This window comes from Triturus cristatus, chromosome 3_2 (assembly GCF_964204655.1).
Source record: "Triturus cristatus chromosome 3_2, aTriCri1.1, whole genome shotgun sequence".
NCBI lineage: Eukaryota > Metazoa > Chordata > Amphibia > Caudata > Salamandridae > Triturus > Triturus cristatus.
Window position 1 is genome coordinate 665105860 of NC_140584.1, and position 18916 is coordinate 665124775.

Below are 18916 nucleotides of genomic sequence, written 5' to 3' on the forward strand. Positions count from 1 at the left end.
GTATTTTTTTAAAATGCGTTGTAGTGTCCTGCGTTGTAAAGTCATGCGTTGTAATGGATTATGCGTTGTAAAAAATGCGTTGTAAGTGCATGCGTTGTAAAAGTGTGCGTTGTAACGTCATACATCCAGAGTAACTATATACTTAATAGACTGTAGCAGGTTATCCATATTTGGGGAGAGAGGGGACACCCATCATTTACAGATTTCTCTTCGTGCAAGCAGTGCAATGTAAAAAATAAGTCTCGCCTGATCTTTAGTAGATTTTTATACCCTGTGTTGTGTCAACATGTTTCTGCCTTATATGACATCAAATACTCGAGGCATTTATCAGGACCATGACCAAGTCACTCTGCTCGTAAAACGTGCACAAATAATAATAGTTGATAATAGTTACTCAGGCCCACACTCTTGACCAACCATGCGCAGTGGCAGCGATTTGTTGGGTAGGTCAGGTGGCCCTACAATAGAATACCAAAACACATATCAAATGGTGTGTCAAACACCAGTGTGCACCATCATTCACAAGTGTATACTTCTTCCCAAAAAAAAAAAATCAGTTCATAGTAACCTTACCTATGGACAATGTGTACGGTCCGACTCTACCATCTGCATAGTCTCTCCACACATAGATTCTTCTAATTAGAGGTCAAAAACATGTGTCACAAACATGAAAACCCAACAAGACAACCACATTAATCAACAGCTAGGAGCACAATGTTGAATAGACAAATGCACTCATTTATCCTTAGTAAAATGCACCAATGTGTAATGCACATAGGTTAAGGTACAGGGACATATTAAATGTTTGGTTAGACAAAGTGCTCATTTTCAAACTATGATTCGATAGCGCCATATGTGTCAATAGTGTAAATGCAGTATCGTAATTTGGACAACAGATATGACTCGCAAATGAGTATCAATATGGTCATCTAAAATTGCAGGTGATCGTAATCATGTAAAGTGATTTGGGCTGGTCCCATGACAAAACGTAGCCTCTAAGTAACCGGGCAACACAAACAGAGCAAAAAAGAAAACACAAAACATGTCGACCCTATCCAACCTCACCTTACGCGTGGGAGTCCTTCCCCGTCAAAGACTCTGGTGGGAGTAATTCATGTGTGGGTCGGGCGCGTTTTAAAGACGTAAACGTAGAAGTCGTGCCAGTGCATAACAATAGGCACAGCACACGAAGGTCACGCATGAGCATTTTAGATCTACCTGATAGACGGTATTGCAGCAATCATGATGCTGACGCTCATATTGAATGTCGCGCATGTGCAGGACTGCCTTTTCAAAGGTGGCCACCTCTGAGAGTACCTGTTGGAGTGTAGGGAAAAACATTGATTTGTTTCTCAGACCGGTGCTGCAGGCAGTCTACCGCACAGTATCGTCCTGATTGTCAAAGAAAAAGGATAAGCGTATCTTGCGAAAAAATTCTAAAAGTTCCTGGTGAGTTTTAAAATCATCACCAATGTAGGTGGGAACAAAACCCAACCTTTTCTCAAGAACTTGTATTTCAATGGGTGTGAGGCATCTCTGGCTCAGGTTAACAGTTAGGTCATTGCTGCAGTATATACGAACATCTCACAAGAGGACACTCTCAGGTCCATTGAACAGTTACTGTCACAACATTCACGCAGTAACCAGACACTGACATCTTTTGTCATGGAATGTGCACCTCTGTCTATGAGAGACTTTTTTTTTACCTTCGAGGGCCAATTGTACTGGCAGGTGACTGGCACTTCAATGGGCAGTACCAGTGCCCCCAGTATGGCTAATCTATACATGCACTGGTTTGAGGAGACCCATATCTACCGAAGGTGAATCCCTTCCACAGCAACATGTTGCTATGGAAGAGATACATCAATGTCATTTTGGTCATCTGGCAGGGTGACCAGGTCTCATTGGACGCTTTTTCTGTTTGGCTCAACTCATTGAACGTCCCCCTGAAATTCACATGCGAATTTAGCAAAAAAGAACTTCCATTCCTTGACCTCAAATTATACCCTAAAGAGGGACCGATCTTTTGGGAACTATACCAGAAGATGATGGCACACAACTCTTTACTCAGCTATAAAAGCTTCCATCCACAAGCTTTTCGTGTCAACCTCCCAGTGGGGCAGTTTTTGCGACTGAGGAGGAATTGCACTGAGCTAATTAAGTTTCAAGAACATGCCAATAATCTCGCCCAGAACCTTATGGCACAACAATATCCATTCCACCTGGTGCGCAGAGCAAATAAGAGGGCACGTAACAATAATCGTGACGCACTGTTAGATACCTACCCAAAAACTCCCTCTGCCCGCTTGGTTTGTGTGAGCACATTTAGCCACCTGAGCGAGACCATCAAAAAGGCTATTAACTCTAAATGGCATTTTCTTAATAAGGCCAACAAAGTTTGTGAGAAACCCCTTTTTGCATTCAAAAGCAGTTGGAACCTGCGTAACATCTTGGTACATACTAGAGCGTGGCAGCCTGGTACAATTGATGTTCAACATACCATCTGGACAGCGGCACCCATGCAGGGCCACTTTCCTTGTGGCTCATGTGTGGTGTGTCATTTGACAACACAGACTATACAACTTGAACTGGGTTTAAAAACTTCCTGGATCCTTACTAACCGCCCTAATTGTAATCCCGAAGGACTGATCTATTTGATCAAATGCCCCTGTACATTAATGTACGTAGGCATGACGACCCGCAAGGTCAAAACCAGAATGATTAAGCACAGAAGTTCCATTAAGCATAAGAAATCTAACACCAAACTCACACTCCACATTTTGGATGCAGGACACACTGTAGAAGATATCACATGGGTGGTCCTGGACAAACCACACTACTGCAGAGATATGGGCCTGTTTCGTGGAGAACAGCGGTGGGTGTTCAGACCGAGATGTCATCTTACTGGTCTGAACGATGATATACCGTGGTGTGCACTTTAATACTTTAATATCTTTATGCCATTTAGTGCAGCATCTGTCTGTTAAACCACCTATTTACACTATAACTTGTGGATTATAAAAGTAAAGTTATAGTCATATGGCACTGATTGATTGAGACCAAATAGCTAGTACCTGTTGACATACAACACCAACACATACCATCTTGGTCTCACATTGACATCTCCTTACCAGTACCGTACCAGTGAGCTGTCCTTAGGTTATCAATGGCCATATTACAGCCCTGTGTGTTATCTGTTATTACATCTAACTTTCCTAAATGTTAGGCGTGTCCTGTACATCAACATCATCCTTCAGGAAATTCTCAGTGTTAGCACCTAACAATGTTTGTTCTGGTTGCTATGGTTCTGTTAGTAAGTTATGTGCACATGTGCAACGTCCAGCTTCCTACATGCTAGGCACACTCAACCTTAATTCACAATGTTAACGCCCAAAGGACGGGTGTTCCAGTTGCCATGGTTCCTATCAGGGTATCTGCACATGCCCGATGTTCAATATAAGCGTCAGCATCATGATTGCTGCAGTACCGTCCATCACGTAGATCTAATATGGGCAACCTTCGCGCGCTGCGCTTATTGGTTATGCACTGGCGCGACTTCTACATCTTTAAAACGCGCCTGACCCACACCTGCATTGCTCCCACCAGAGTCTCTGACAGGGAAGGACTCCCAAGTGTAAGGTGAGGGTGGATAGTGTCGCCATGTTTTGTTTTTTGTTTTTTGCTCCGTCTGTGTTTCCCGGTTACTTAGAGGCTTCTTTGGGACATGGGACCATCCCAAATCCCTTTACGGGATTACGATCGCCTGCAATTTTAGATCACCATATTGACACTCATATGCGAGGCATGACTGTTGTTCAAATTACTATACTGCCTTTACAATATTGACACGCATGGCGCTATCGAATCATAGTTTGAAAATGAGCACTTTGTCTAACCAAACATTTAATACGTCCCTGTACTTTAACCTATGTGCATTAAACATTGGTGCATTTTACTATGGATAAATGGGTGCATTTGTCTATTCAACATTGTGCTACTAGCTGTTGATAAATGTGGCCGTCTTGTTTATTTTTCATGTTTGTGACACATGTTGTTGTACGTCTAATTAGAGGAATCTACCTGTGGAGAGACTCTGTAGATGGTAGAGTCGGACCGGGCACATTGTTCATAGTTAAGGTTACTATGAACTGATTTTTTTTTGTTTAGGGTGGGTGGGGGAAGACGTATACACTTGTGAATGTGGTGATGGTGCACACTGGTGTATGACCCACCATCTTATATGTGTTTTATTATTCTATTGTAGGGCCACCTGACCTACCCAACAAATTGCTGCCACTGCGCACGGTTGGTCAAGAGTATGGGCCTGAGTAACTATTATCAACTATTATTATTTGTGCACGTTTTACGAGCAGAGTGACTTGGTCATGGTCCTGATAAATGCCTCGAGTATTTGATGTCATATTAGGCAGAAACATGTTGACACAACACAGGGTATACATCCATAACCCTGTTTCACTATGTTTTTAACCCCTATCCTCTAGGACATAGTAATACAGTTATTGTTCCTAGTGAGATAATTTTAACACACTTTTTTGTTGCACTCTGCCCCTCACTTTCATCCAAGAGGTAACTAAACATTTACGCGCTCTTGAAAACACTCCTGCTCCTTTCCTTTTTGGAAGTTGTAGCCCACACTGGGTACCTTGCGATCCCAGTGTGTGAAGGAAGCCAATCGTGAAGCATGTCACCCTCTGGTGTGTGAGGGTTCTCGTCCAAACACCTGTTGTGCACCCACTTGCCACATATTTTTCATTCCCTAGCACCATGCTACCCTATACTCTGTGCAAACTTTATATTCCCTGGAAGTAGTATAGAGTAGATTATTCTATTCTGTAGCATACGCTTCCTATTTGACCCCTTGAGTGAGAAACATATCACAATTCTGTACCTCGTTTTATCGTGACTCAACCTCCTAAGATATTTCAGCTGCTGTATTGCTGTATTTTTGATTTGCTTATATACTGGAATAATTGGTAATACAAAAAAACCCTTTTAACCATCCTTGGCGATTCTTGATCCATATTGGCTTCATAAGCTAGAAATATATGGTTGATGTATTCTCCCTTACAGTGCTCCATCTCAACCAACAAGTGCCCATACGACCAATGGGAAAGAATCTGTGACGATTTAATATGAGATTGCGTTGTAAGTACTTGTGCACTGTCACTTCTAAATGGCCGCCAGTGATCCTACACACTGAGCATATGCAATCAAACAAGCCAAATATGGTCCACCACAATGACAAGCTGTCACCATCGTAAATAGACATGAGTAGGGTAGGGATGGGCATGGAGAGATTGTAGGGTTATGTATTGTTACAAGCATTAGACATAATCAAAGCAGAAATTCAAGATGCATCACAATTTGTGGATATTTCACTAGGCACAAATGGCATCATTTAGATGAATTGTTGAGATACAAATTAAGTAGAAGACTTTCTTATGATATTTTATGTCCTCCATGAATATTTCAAAACTTGAAATAAAATTGCAAATTTGGCAGTTAATCTTTTTGACTTTAAACACTCTGGATACTGCATATGTCTAAATCCCACAAGAAAATCTCTCAGCAATTTATTCTTCAACAACCCACAAGAGGTCTATGTATTAGTAATGCAGATGATTGTTGGTTCATGTTATTGCATGTGTCATGAGGATTTCCCTGTGGCTAGTGTGTAGAATTAGGTATGGCTGGTGTTGAGTTTTACTTGTGTTTCACACGTGAAGCTGTCTTTGGCTTGTGTTAAGGAGTATGCTTAATGCAGAGGATTAGGTGTGTTTTGTGTGGATGACTATGGGCTGGATTAGATATAGGCGAACAACCTGTGGGTCCACCATGGGGAAGGAGTAATTTACTCTGTCCCCATGGTGGCGAAGCCAAGCAGGGAAAGGCATTGGCAGGAGCCACTGTCAATGCATTTTACTGTTTGCTGCAGGGCTGCATTGCAGGACGCAGCCCTTCAGCAAAGAGTATTCTTTTTTCTTTTCAAAAAGAAAATCCTGAATTTGATTTTCTTTTGGAAAAGACAAAAATGAATGCTCCTCTCACCATGGGAAGCTTCTCCCAAGGCAGGGGGAGCATTAGATTGATTTCACTTGTCCTTATCAGCAGGTTTAGAACAGTAAAAAATGATTAAATGTCCACCCATCTAAATTGGGTGGGCAGACATGTAACCATTTCTCTGATAGCCCTTACTCCCCAGGGCTGTCAGAGAAGTTTGGCTATGGAGGAGACAGAATAGTCTCCGCCATGGCCAAACTTAAGGTTTGCCTGCAATTAAAATTGGTGGGTAGGGGTGTGGGCAGGGAGGAGACCTGGCAATACGCGTCTCCCCTGAGCTCCGTGTGTTGGACAGTGATCCCTCCTCTCAGGCCTCGGGTCAGTGACTAAGGAGGATATCAGGCTCCTGCCCACTGAGTTATGCAAGGACTTTTCGTCCCTTGGCCAGGATCTCTTAAGAGCCATAACTGATCTTGACTACTCATTGCAACAGACGGATGCACGCTTAACCACAGTGGAGGCGACGGTAGCAGAATCCGCTCTGGATAACGGGGACAGGACGGCCTGTATTTAAAAGCTGGAGCAGGGTCATTTGGCTTTGCAGGACAAGCTTGATGATCTTGAGAACCATTCCAGATGCAATAATATTCACATTTGGGCCTTGCCGACTCTATTTCTCCTTCTGAACTTGAGTCCCATGTTCAGGCCCTTTTTGCCCACCTCTTGCAACTTACGGATGAGTCTCCAGGTCTTGTTGACAGTACTCATAGGGTGTACTTGGACTTTCAAAAACAAAAGAATCTAGCTCCCGACACCCTGACCCGTGTCCACTATTTTCATCAAAAGGAACTAATCATGAGGGCGGTCAGGCAGCAGGAGCCGATTGACTTCTGAGGTGATTCCATAACCTTGTATCAAGATGTGTCAGCTCAAACATTGGCCCGCCACAAAGATTTCAAGGACATTACTCACCACTTCCAAACCAACAAGATTCCCTACTGATGGGGCTTCCTACTCTGCCTCCATTTCTAACAAGAGACTGGACGTCCGTATGTCTAAGGAGACTTGAGACTGATAGTCCAAAGATGATGCGGCGGAATGGATCTAAGAATCTCTTATTGTGAAAAGACACTTAAATTAATCCTTCACCTGGAATTATATGTCCAACTGATTTCTTTGTATATTCTAAAACCACCACCAGCATATGGTCGAAAGTTGTGTTTATATATATATATTTCTCAAAAAGTGCCGTGGTTTGGCGCTCAGATAGAGACTGGCAGGCTGTGCATGTTCTTCACCCAGGCTATAATGCTGACTGGGTGGAGAGCATGCACAGTGCGCATGATGCATTGGCCAGCCCAAGACGGCTGGCCAAAGCGACATGCACACTTTAGGTGCTGCCACCACTCCTCTCCCTGTGACGCAGGGAGCCTAGCCCCGCCCGCCTGCCTTCTGCTGCAAGCTGAATGCAAAAAACAACATGATAATAATTATTTTTTTATTTTATGCATTCAGCTTGCAGTTGAAGCAGTGGGGAGACGCTCCTCTGCCTTAGCCGCGGAGTCACCACTAATAAACTGCGTATTCATTCCGCCCAAAACCACATTTGGGAGTTGACGGATTACTAGGGTCTTCTTCAACAAGAGACAGAGGAGACCCTGGAAATTTTTACTTATTACTACGTTACCTTATGCCAGGCTCAACAGCTCGATGCTTAGTGACAAGAGGACTACTTGACTTCCTATGTACCCCGGATAGGTTGGAGGAGCTGTGTCTCCTACAAGATGACATTACAGCAGTGTAGGTGTGGATTGCAATTGGTAACCTTTCCTCACGCAAGCCGCCTGGCCCTGATGGCTATGCTGGCACTTTATATTAAGCTTATGCCCCTCTTTTGATGGCTCCTTTAGGAAGAGTATTCAATTATTTTTTTACAATTGGGGTGGTTACAGATACTTTGTTAGAGTTGCATATCACAATCTGCCTCGAGTCGGGCAAGCCCGCCAAACCTACAGGCTTATGGAAATTCTCAGCTGTGATGTAGATCTGTTTGCTTCCATTCTGGTTGCTGGCCTTCAACATATATGGCCCACCCTGATCGCCTGGATGCAATCAGGCTTTATCCGTAACAGACAGCCTAATGACAATACCAGGTTAGCGGTAGCCCTTATGGAAGTGACATCAACCAATGCCCCTTCTCTTTCTCAACACGAGAAGGCGTTCGACAGAGTGTACTGGAGTTATCTTACTAAAGAGCTCGAAAAGATCATTTTGGGTCCAAGATAAAAGCTTTCATCTTGGCTAATTTTCAGAAGCCCTCAGCCAAACTTAAAGTCAACGGATCCCTCTGCCATTCCATCCGGTTAACGAGAGGCATCCTTCAGGTATGCCCTTTATCCCCTTCTATCTTTGCTCTCATGATGGAACGGTTTGTGGCTAGAGTCCAGACCAATCCCCGCACTTCTGGCATGGTCATCTATGGTTACGACCTTCTGTGCTTCCTGATGAACCTTGACACCGCCCTGCCAGCATTGATGGACGAATTACATGCTTTCTCTCAGTTGTCGGGCTTCAAAATCAACTTTGATCAGTCTCGGGGTATGGGTGTTGCCAATCCTCAAAACCGTCTAGAGGGCCCTATTTGGGGGGTGGCTACCAATAGAAAAGAATGTCCATTCCATACGTGGGGATTCAATTGCCTCTTAGGTCAAAAGATCTATACTCTACCATGTCCCCTCTCCTCACAACTCTCTTCAAGGATCACTATTGGTGGGGGAAGTTGGAGATTTCATGGTTGGACTGACTTCATAGTCTGAAAATGAATTTTCTGTCTTGCTTGCTATTTGTCCTTCAGACTCTTCCGCTGACCCTTTCTCCCCTGCTGCACAGACACATCCATGCAAAGATGTTGGATTTTGTCCGAGTAGGCAACTCTCCTAGAGTGGCGAGTGCAACATTAAGTAAACTGCTGGTGGAGCGTAGCTTGGGCTTTTCTGATTATACATCTTAGCAGCGCAGCTCCGCCTCCCCGTGGGCCTGGAATCACAATCCTAACAGGAAATCCTATGTTCAGGTGGAGCAGGCCTTTTCTCCCTCACCCCTTCAGGGCTGTTGTGGCTTCTGCTATCCTTTGATGCTAAATCTCCTCCATTGCTGCCGTTGACTACTTTGATCTTAGCAAACTGGAGAGAAGTACGACAGTGTAGGCCCTTTCCAATCTACTCCTTTCATCGCACCCCCTCGGTGTGTAATTCTGATGTTCTTCTGGGTATGACCCATTCCACTTCTTTTCATTAGGTCCATGGCCGCTTCCCTATCCTGTGTGACTTTTATGATGATGGGGACTTGCGGTCTTTAGATTATTTGATAACTAAATTTGCCTTGACCTTTCGAGATTACTTTAGACTGAATCAGGCACTCCACTGGGCAGGTAGACCTCCTGCATGCCATGCCCTTCAGCGCGAAGACACACCCATTGAGTCTTTGTACCTCTAAAACGTGCATTGCAAAAACATATTGTGACTTTACCGTTCCCTCTTACAGTTGACTCCCTTAAAAAACATGCATATGTACCACAGTGGGACTGGGAATTAGCTACAGAGATCCCTGAAAATTCTTGGGGGTTATCTGGTAACGCGCTGCCAAATCTTTGATATGTATCCGCTACAAAGAAAACACATGTAAATTATTGACCCGTTGGTATCTTACACCAGTCTGATTGATCAAGATGTTTGGGGGCTCGCACCTGTCTTGGAAGGAGTGTGGGGAGAGAGGCACATTGTTACACACCTGGTGGTCTTACCCGGTGATTCAAGCATTCAGGGTTGAGATACAAAGCACATTGCAAACCATCACCGGCATCCTCCTTCCATTGGTGCCACTCACCATTCTGTTGGGAGACCTGGATCTGATAGGATATTTCCCATGACTACCCCGCAGGGTCGCCAAATTTCCCACCTGATTCTCGCGAGCCACCTGTGTGTGGCGCAGCTGTGGAAGCAGCCACTGCCTCCTTCAATAAACCTGTGGTGGGGGAGGTTTGGTACAATTATGCCATGGAGAAATTGACTGCAATCCTTTCTAATCGGGTGGCCACGTTCAATGCTACATGGCGTCCATTCACAACCCACATTATGCGTTTACAGAGGGTCTGCATATGACGATGTCTAAAACATTGCAGGCATCTCATATTCAGCCGCATCCGAAGGAGATCCAGTTGAAATGTAATACGGTCGGGGGGCGATCTATTGTTTTGATTTATTTTTTTACTTTGGTATATTGATTTATGTAATTGGCAAAACTGTGGTTTCTCCATGTGGTTTTCTGCGTACAATATGTCATGTTATTGTGTTTCCCTGAAACTGCAAAATAAAATTGTTAAAAACCTTTTTTTTTCAATTTGGTGGGCGGACCACTATATTGGCAAGGACAGAGTACCCTTTCTACCAATATATAAATCAGTCCCTATGTATGTTTTATGTGGATGAATACATATGTCCAGGTTGGAGGAGTAGCAATGACTAAGGTTAAAAAGTTTGTGTGAGCGATCCGAAGGGGCTGGAGTGTAGAAGGACTTTTTTAGAATGTATTTAAATCTGAGTGCTTTTATAGGCCAATAAACCAAATGTACAAAACAAAAGTTGTAACTGAAATACATCTTCTATATTAGTTCTAAATACAATGTTACTGATTTGTGTACCAACAATTCGAACTAAGGAGGAAAATAGCGGTCATGAGTGGGTCAACAACTCTTCATTTTACGTGGGACATACGAGAAACAAGAATGGTCCTTTTACATAAAGCACCACTTGAAAAATAAATAATATAATGAGGTGGTGACAAGTAGGAAATGGAATGAAAGAAAAGGGAAATGAGAATTAAAAAAGAAAGAGGAGCAGAATAGGCAAAAAAAGAGAAGATGACAAAAGAAAAGAAAAAAAGAGGACAGAATTGTGCGTACTCAAGCTCTCTTTCAAACAGCGACGCCTTGGTAAGAAGCAAACATCAGACTAAGAACACTCAGAGGAGTGCCTCTCCAAGGAGCCTGAAGAAAGGATGACATCACTGAATGGTGTCGGAAACACATTAGCCTTTCACAACCTCTTTGCAAAACTGAACTCGAAGAATGAGGATACAGGTGGCGACAAACACGCACCAGTAAAAGATCTATGACAGACGGACATCCGATGGTGCTCCTCACCTGGATGGAACGGGCTTTGCAAACATGGATTTCCTGAATAGATACGTGCTCCTCACAGTACGTAGCTTTCATTGTCAGCTGCACTTGTGTTCCTAATGAGGCCATTAGGGGTTTGAGGAGGAGGGAAAGGAGTGTTTAGTACTGTAATTTTCAGAGAAATGATTCCATTAACCTGATGTGTCGCACCACACTTTATTACTGCAACAAATACAAAGCAGCGTGTAACCGCCATGTTTTCCAGCGGATGCTGCGCGCGGTAACAGATGAGATTAAGCAGCAGTTCTTCCATTAAGGAACATTTTCTGGAGAAAGTATGCAAAAGTTAAAAACACAACTGGCAATGCTTCAAAACAATCCAAATGTTTTGCAAAAGTTTACTTCAAGGGTGGTCTGTTTATCACACATCTTAACCCAAATATGACTGTCTAACCCCACAACTTGGCTACATACCCTCCTCGGAAACCCACCTGCGCTTTGCATTCAGCGAATTCTGGGGAATATTATCAAGAACGGCGTTAAAATTATCGCCAATTTAGCGGCAGGAAAGCGGCGCTAATGGGCTTGATAATATGCCCTTGTGAATTCCAATAGAATCCCATGTTCTGGTGTCAGCATGGGCTTCTATTGGAATTCTCTGCGGCATATTATCAAGCCCATTAGCGCCGCTTTAGCGGCAGTTTCCTCCCGCTAAAGCGGCGATAATTTTAACGCCGTTTCTTGATAATATGCCCCTCTGTTCTCCCAGACATTTCAGCAGAGCCAAATCATGGTAGGTGGATAACCAGAGTATCTACACCGACCTGGACCATTTATTCAAATTATTCAGAATCCAAAATACACCAACAGTACACTATTCACCCACCATTCTCTGATTGAGTATGCATGGGTCATTAGCCACATTTTGTGTAAGCTTGGATTTTTATAACCCCTATGGGTTGACTGGCACCACTGCCATACACTACAGTGGGTCGATGCTTCTGATTGTCTGACACACTAGCCACATAGCACAAGTACCTTCGAAGAGATCATACCCATGAGTGAGGTGAATGTTACGTAATAAGCTGGGACAGTGTGTGACGCTAACTAGGGAACAATGAAGTTGGGCCACTTGAACGGTGAAATTGTGGTCAGGTGGCTGGATGTCATGCCAGCAGATGTCCTACTCCACCTTTCCTCTTCCCTCTATCTACCTAGCTACCATGTACTTACCACCCTGACCAATCAATGAAAATGTCTAGATCAACCATTGTACAATTGACAACCGCATTGGGACTACCTAACTTAGATCAGGTACACACTTCAGCAGAGGGTGGGCATACCACGGGATGCCAGGAAACCAACGTGAGAGCTTCTCAGGGCTGTTCCCCTTTTGGTTTGTGCAAGGTGTATGGGGGCAGCAGTGGCGATGACTTCACTAGATATTAGGGTCCTCCCTGGTGAATGCCAGGTTCAGGGTCGTGGGTTTTCTGGAAATAGGACTATTACCTTTAGCTGCGACAGCTACACTTTCCATGAATCTCAAACTTGCTAACCAGGGCCGTGCAGTTATTTTACCTGCATAATCTCTGCCAGGTGGATCCAGTCCTGGTTTCACGTCAGACCTGTCCTAACTACCCAAGATGGCTATGAGATCTTCTTCAACCTGAGCACCAGCTACACTTTAAAGACTTGACCCTCACGGTCGCAAAATCAAGCAGTCCACACTACAGCTCACTCACGGAGGTGGTGTTGGGTTAAAGAGTCAGTACTCATTGAGACAACTAATACCAGTCCTTAAATCAATGTCTAGGCAATGGGCAATCTTTGAAAAAGTAGACAGCAGCAGCTCCTCCATTAGGACAGAGGAGCATTACCCCCATCTCCTGCTGTGAGAGCAGCAAATGTAAAAAATAAAAAAGTAATAAAATCATTTTATTACCATGTTATCTTTTACTTCTGCCAGCCTGAGTCCAGTGTGAGGGTAGGGCGGGGCGATTGCAGCTGATTGGCAGCAGGGAGGAGCAATGGTGGTCACTCCAGTTTGAAGTGCGCTTGTTGGTTTGACCGGCTACCTTGTGACGTTCAGCCCGACATGCGCACTTTATACCTCGCCAACCCGAGCTGTGTTTGACAATCGGGTGGCGAGGAGACCCAGGGCCCCAGTGTCTTAAGGAGCACTGAGACAGCCTGCTCCAACCAATCCTGGTGCTTCTCTCATGCTGGTTAACATTATTAACAGCACAAGAGCAGAATCTAGACTGGCTAGGGGAGTTGGCTCTGGGTATCCGCACTCGAAGTACAAACTGGAGAGGAACAAGGAGGATGCACTGCCAGTGGATAAGTAAATATTTCATTTTTAACTTTTAAAGATCTTGCATTCCCTAAGAGTGTTAGTTATTTGAAGTATGTTATGTTTCTGTTTTTTGCCCTGTAGATTATTACCCTTGTATAGTACACACTTTAAACTGAGTCGGCTCTGTGTTTTAACACCTTTTTGACTTACTGACAGGCACTGTGAGAAACTCGCACTGCCTTCAGCCATTGCTCCAGAGCTCCCCAGTCGTGGTCTATTATAAACACTGCTTATAATGATCTACCACTGAGAGCTTTGGCGTTGAACCTAAAGGCATTGCTGGTTTCTCACAATGCCATTCAGCAGGTCAGAATATTGCTTTCGCTTGCCTCACCACTTTAAGATGTTACCAGCTGCCACTGAAAGTAGAACTATACTCAATAACACACACAACATTGTGCTGTACACAATACTTTAGAAGGCAGCAAATTATACATGGCGTTCTAAGACCTTTCAGCAATTGTGGCGCTGACAGCCTGTGTGTAAATCCTGAACAGTTTCTGTAGATAATCTTGAAAAGAAGTTAGAAATATGAATAGTCTTTAGGGAGGCCGATCTGGTCTTGGGCCAGCACCTGCAATGTACCCCACCCTGTTTACTATAGACTTCGCCCACCCGCACTTCTTTTTGGATTATTCTAGATTGCACAGTACCTTTGTAGTCCATGCAATCATTGAAGAGTGCAGACAGCGATGGCACTCTCTGATGTTCGCCAGCGCTGCTCAATGTAATATTCTTTGTTTGGTTGATGGTCTGGACTTTACTCACCCCTACCCAGTCGAGTTGTACACATGCGGTAGGTAGTTACTGTGCTGGTGCAGTGAAACAGGTAAGTGGTACCAGCAGTAGTTCAGGAGGCTGTGAAGGTTTTCCAGTGCTCAAATATTTGTAGCTCAAGTTCTTCCTTGGGCCAATTCATAAAGCCCTTCACCCAAAGAAGCTAGGTGCCCACCACTGGCCATGACGCTGAGTACTAATTCCCAGCCAATCAATCCACCCTTACCTGGGAGTCCCTTAGATTTCAGGGTCCCCACACTTACACTAGGTCCTGATGAAAGCCCACCTGACCCTTCGGGGCACGACATAGGGCTGAAACATGTCGACCTTCCCTTTTTTTGGACTATTTCACATAGTGCACTAGACCCTAAAGCGTCTATTACTGCACGAAACGCGTTTTTAACAAACTCGCACCCAGTTTTATTAAAATTTACTGACTGGTTTGACGAGTCTTTTATCTCACACTCACGGAGATCACCTCACCACACACGGGAATTTTCTTCATCACTACGATCACTACTGAAAAAAACCAGAGGCAAAAACCTCCGGGTGGAGGAAGCACACAGTAACCCAATGATGATGCTGTCACGTTGTCAAGCATAAGCGGATAATCGAACATACCGCTGGAACACCACCTGCAATAAACGTGATTGAGGGTTTCTTAACAGTCTCTGAACTACTGTTGCTAACTTTGGTTCTTTCAGGACCAGTGATCCACTCTCTCCTGATTTTTAAGCATTTGGTATAAGAAGCTGAGTGGGTCGCAACCCCTTCTTACTCCCTCCTTTTGATTTATATATACTAATTCCCAGCAGCAGGCCTCTGGGTCGATGCAGGCTTTCTTCCAGCACTCTGTATTTTCCTTGGATCGGATTGAGGGTCGGCGTATTCTAGTGCATTGTTACTTTGGGGCTGTCAGGTTAACAACAGAGCTTGGAAAGGCTGGAGTTCCTCAGTACTTTACCTTTAAGGTGGTCACATCTGCACTACGGGAGCTCTTAGAGACTCCTGGGCCTCACAGTTTCAGAGCAGTGCAGGTCCTCCCTTGATACTATACCAGACATCCTTTGCTCACACTGCCTCGGCTTCTGCATGAGCCCCTGCAACGCCCTCCTAGGTAATCAGTCAGTACTCTTCCTCATTGCAGGATCAAGGAAGTCCATCCGGGCAGTCTTGATTGAAGGTCCAAGCTTTATGGTCCTGCACCTGGCAGAGGTAGTTGGCAGTGAACACCCCAGCCCTGCAGCACATAGAGTTTCTCAGATGCCACTCATGTTGAGGCATCAGATTCTGGTAGAGAAATCTTGGCACACCTGACACCATACATATATCTATTAAGTGCACAGTGGCACCAAACCTACTGGTAGGGGTCACCCATCCCTAAGGCAAAAAGAAGAACATTTGATAGACCTTCATAGTCCAGTCTTTGAAATGGTGCACCACAATCAAAATATATTTGTTGCCTGAAGCACAAGTATATCAATGGAATAGCTACATCTATGCTCAATATCTATTTAGGCTCACAATCTCAAATTGCACAGCAACCATGGGTAGAGTTACTAATGGTGCCTTGGTTAGGCCTCCAGACTTGCACACTCACTTAATAAGTTAGCTAGGTTCTGCAAAACCTTTCTACATCTCTGCTCAAACATGGCCAGTAGAGCAAATGCTCTAGCCTACCCTTGGTCTTCTTGCTTCTTATGTACCCTGCTAAATGGGCTAGCAACAACAGAACCACCAGCCTCTTGTTGGATATGGGTACTGGATCCATAGGTTTACCATACTGCCGCCTGTCCTCTCAGGCCACGTTGTGTTTGCCAACCACTCCAGTGGCTGTGTGTTCCTGAGCTAGCTTAGGGAGAACCATCATAGGGGGACACTCTTCCTAAGCTAGGTAGAACTTTTGCTGGCAGAATCATCTAGCAGCTAACAATACCTGTATCTCAAACAGTAACCCAGAATTCTCCACAAAGTCCACATCTGTGCTCTTCATCTCCTCTCAATCTAGAAAAGGGGAAATTACACTATGGCTGCTGTCTTCCCTTAGCCTGCCCTGTGCTGCACTACACTGCTCTGTCCTGACCTCTTCCACTCTAGGATTGACCCAGCCTCCTCCCGAAGATGATGTGCAGGCTGTGCCCTAGTCAGCACTGCTGATGTTCAGGCCAAGGTGTGCCTCTGGAGCTGGAACTAACCTGTGCACAATCAGGGCATAACCTAACTGGCACCCAGCATCTTGTTTCTCTTTGCAGCTCTATGGCGACCATTGCATTCTTGCCATTGATTTCTACCTCAGCTCTGGCAAGCGGGTACTCCCTGTCATCTCCACTGGTCATGAGGCCATTGCCACTGGTACCAGGGAGAATCTGCTCAGGTTTGATATACTTTCTCTCAACCATAGTCCAGTGGGTGATAGTATCGCTTATGGCAGACACATTCCTTCCATTGATCCCCACCTCACTGTCAAGTCCTATGGTGTTTGGGTAAATGTGCTGGAGCGCATTTGGATCGCTTTCCCATATGTCATTGGTGACTGTGTTGAGTGACACTTGTCTATAGGATAGGATAGGATAGGATATATATGTTTATATAGCGCTCGATTGCCATGGCGTCTTGGCGCTGGTGTATGAAGAAAGGGAGTATGACCTGTGGTTACGGATTAGACTATGTGGTAGTAAACAGCCATGTTTTCAGGTCTTTCCTAAAAAGCTGCCGATTAGGTTGAAATTTCAAAACTATAGGCATTTTGTTCCAAAACTTTGCAGCACAGTGCGATATAGTTCTACCACCCCATCTTGCTCGTCTGATCTTAGCAGCTGTAATAAGACCCAAGTTGGCAGATCTAAGGGCAATCAAGGGAGTGTAAGGTGGAAACACTCTTTGGATAGTCTCCGCATCTCCACCATGAAGTGCTTTGTGCACCAGGCATAAGGCCTTAAATTCCACCCGCTGTTGGATAGGAAGCCAGTGCAGTGACATGATTCCTGCCGAGGTAGATTGTCCTTTAGGAATGTTTAGAAGTAGTCTTGCTGCAGCATTGTGTAAAGACTGCAGTTTTCGCAACTGGAACTTGTCAATCCCCAAGAAAAAGGCGTTGCAATAGTCCAGTTTAGACAGGAAGAGTGCCACCACGACCGTCTTTTGCAGTTCTTGTGAAATGAACGGGAAGATTTTTCTCAAGGTTTTTAATAAGAAGAAACAGGATGAAGTAAGACTGTTTACCTGGGCAGAGAAATTTAATTGGGCATCAAAAATCACCCCAAGATTCCTGACCTTGGGGACGGGACACGGGCATTCTCCAGCCTCCACCGGCCACCAAGAGTCGTTCCACAGGGGCCGTCCAGGGCCAAACTCAATCCCCTCCGTTTTATCAATGTTAATTTTCAGGAAGCTGTGGTCCATCCATGTCATGATCTGAGTAAGACAGGCATGAAATCTGGCAGCTGTGACCTCAGGCTGGTTGTTGACGGAGATAACGAGCTGAGAATCATCAGCATATGAGACCATGGCGAAACCGGCCTCCTGATAAGTCTGGCCAACGGAGTGACATAGATGTTAAACATAGTAGGAGAGAGGGCCGATCCCTGTGGTACACCACATGGCAGATGGAAATTATCCGATTGTAGACCATCCCAGTGTAACCTTTGCTCTCTTGCCTCTAAAAAGGGAGCGAGGAGGGCCAGGGGAGTACCATCGACCCCTACATCCCTCAGCCGCTGCACCAACACCGTGTGATTTACGTGTCAAATGCAGCCGATAGATTCAATGGTACGGGTGGCAAAGGGCCCTTAACTAGACAATACTTTTTTAATGTATTTTTAATGTATTTTGTAGTTGAAATTAAAGAGGTTACCAACTTAGATGAGAAGGGGGTCTTGTTCCATCACTTTATTTTCTGCTTATGATTAGGAACCCAGTTCCCCTGCGGCTTCTGTTCCAGGCATGACCGTTGAGAACTATTCTGGTCCTTCCATTCCTGTCTGTAAGCATTCTGTTGGGAGCTTTTCTCTCCTTTTGGTTTGGTACAATGCAGCTCCAGTCTCTTTTTTTGCCCTGATGGCTAAATACTTGCCAGCAAACACAGTAAACTGCTCAGGATTCCTTACATCAAGGTCAGAAAAGTTTAGCCTGAGTAAGTTGGAGCTCTTTTTATCTGAGTTACTCTGCTATTATCAATTGATTTAGAGACTTTCAATCCTTTGCTCTTACTTCCATCCTTCTCACCCACTCATTCCAATCACTCTCTGTGTCATTGACCCAATTCTCAAACTGAACTCCATCTGTGCTCTTCCTTGTAAAAATTCTCTGCAAGGACTCGGCTAGTTTCAGCCCAAACCGTCTAATCAGAGTATCCTCAATGTACTTATATGTTAGATTGACATACTCAGTTATCCTTTCAATGGCCTCAGTCCCTTCAAACCTGTGGAACCATCCTAGAATATCAGTGCCTGGCACACACATATGTATCAACTCCGTTGGTACCTTAGTGGTTGATTCAAGGAACTTGGGGGGAAATCACCATCACTGTTCCTTCTCCAGATCCCTATCTCTCTCTTTTTCCTGCCTCTCCTGCTCCGTCTTTTCCT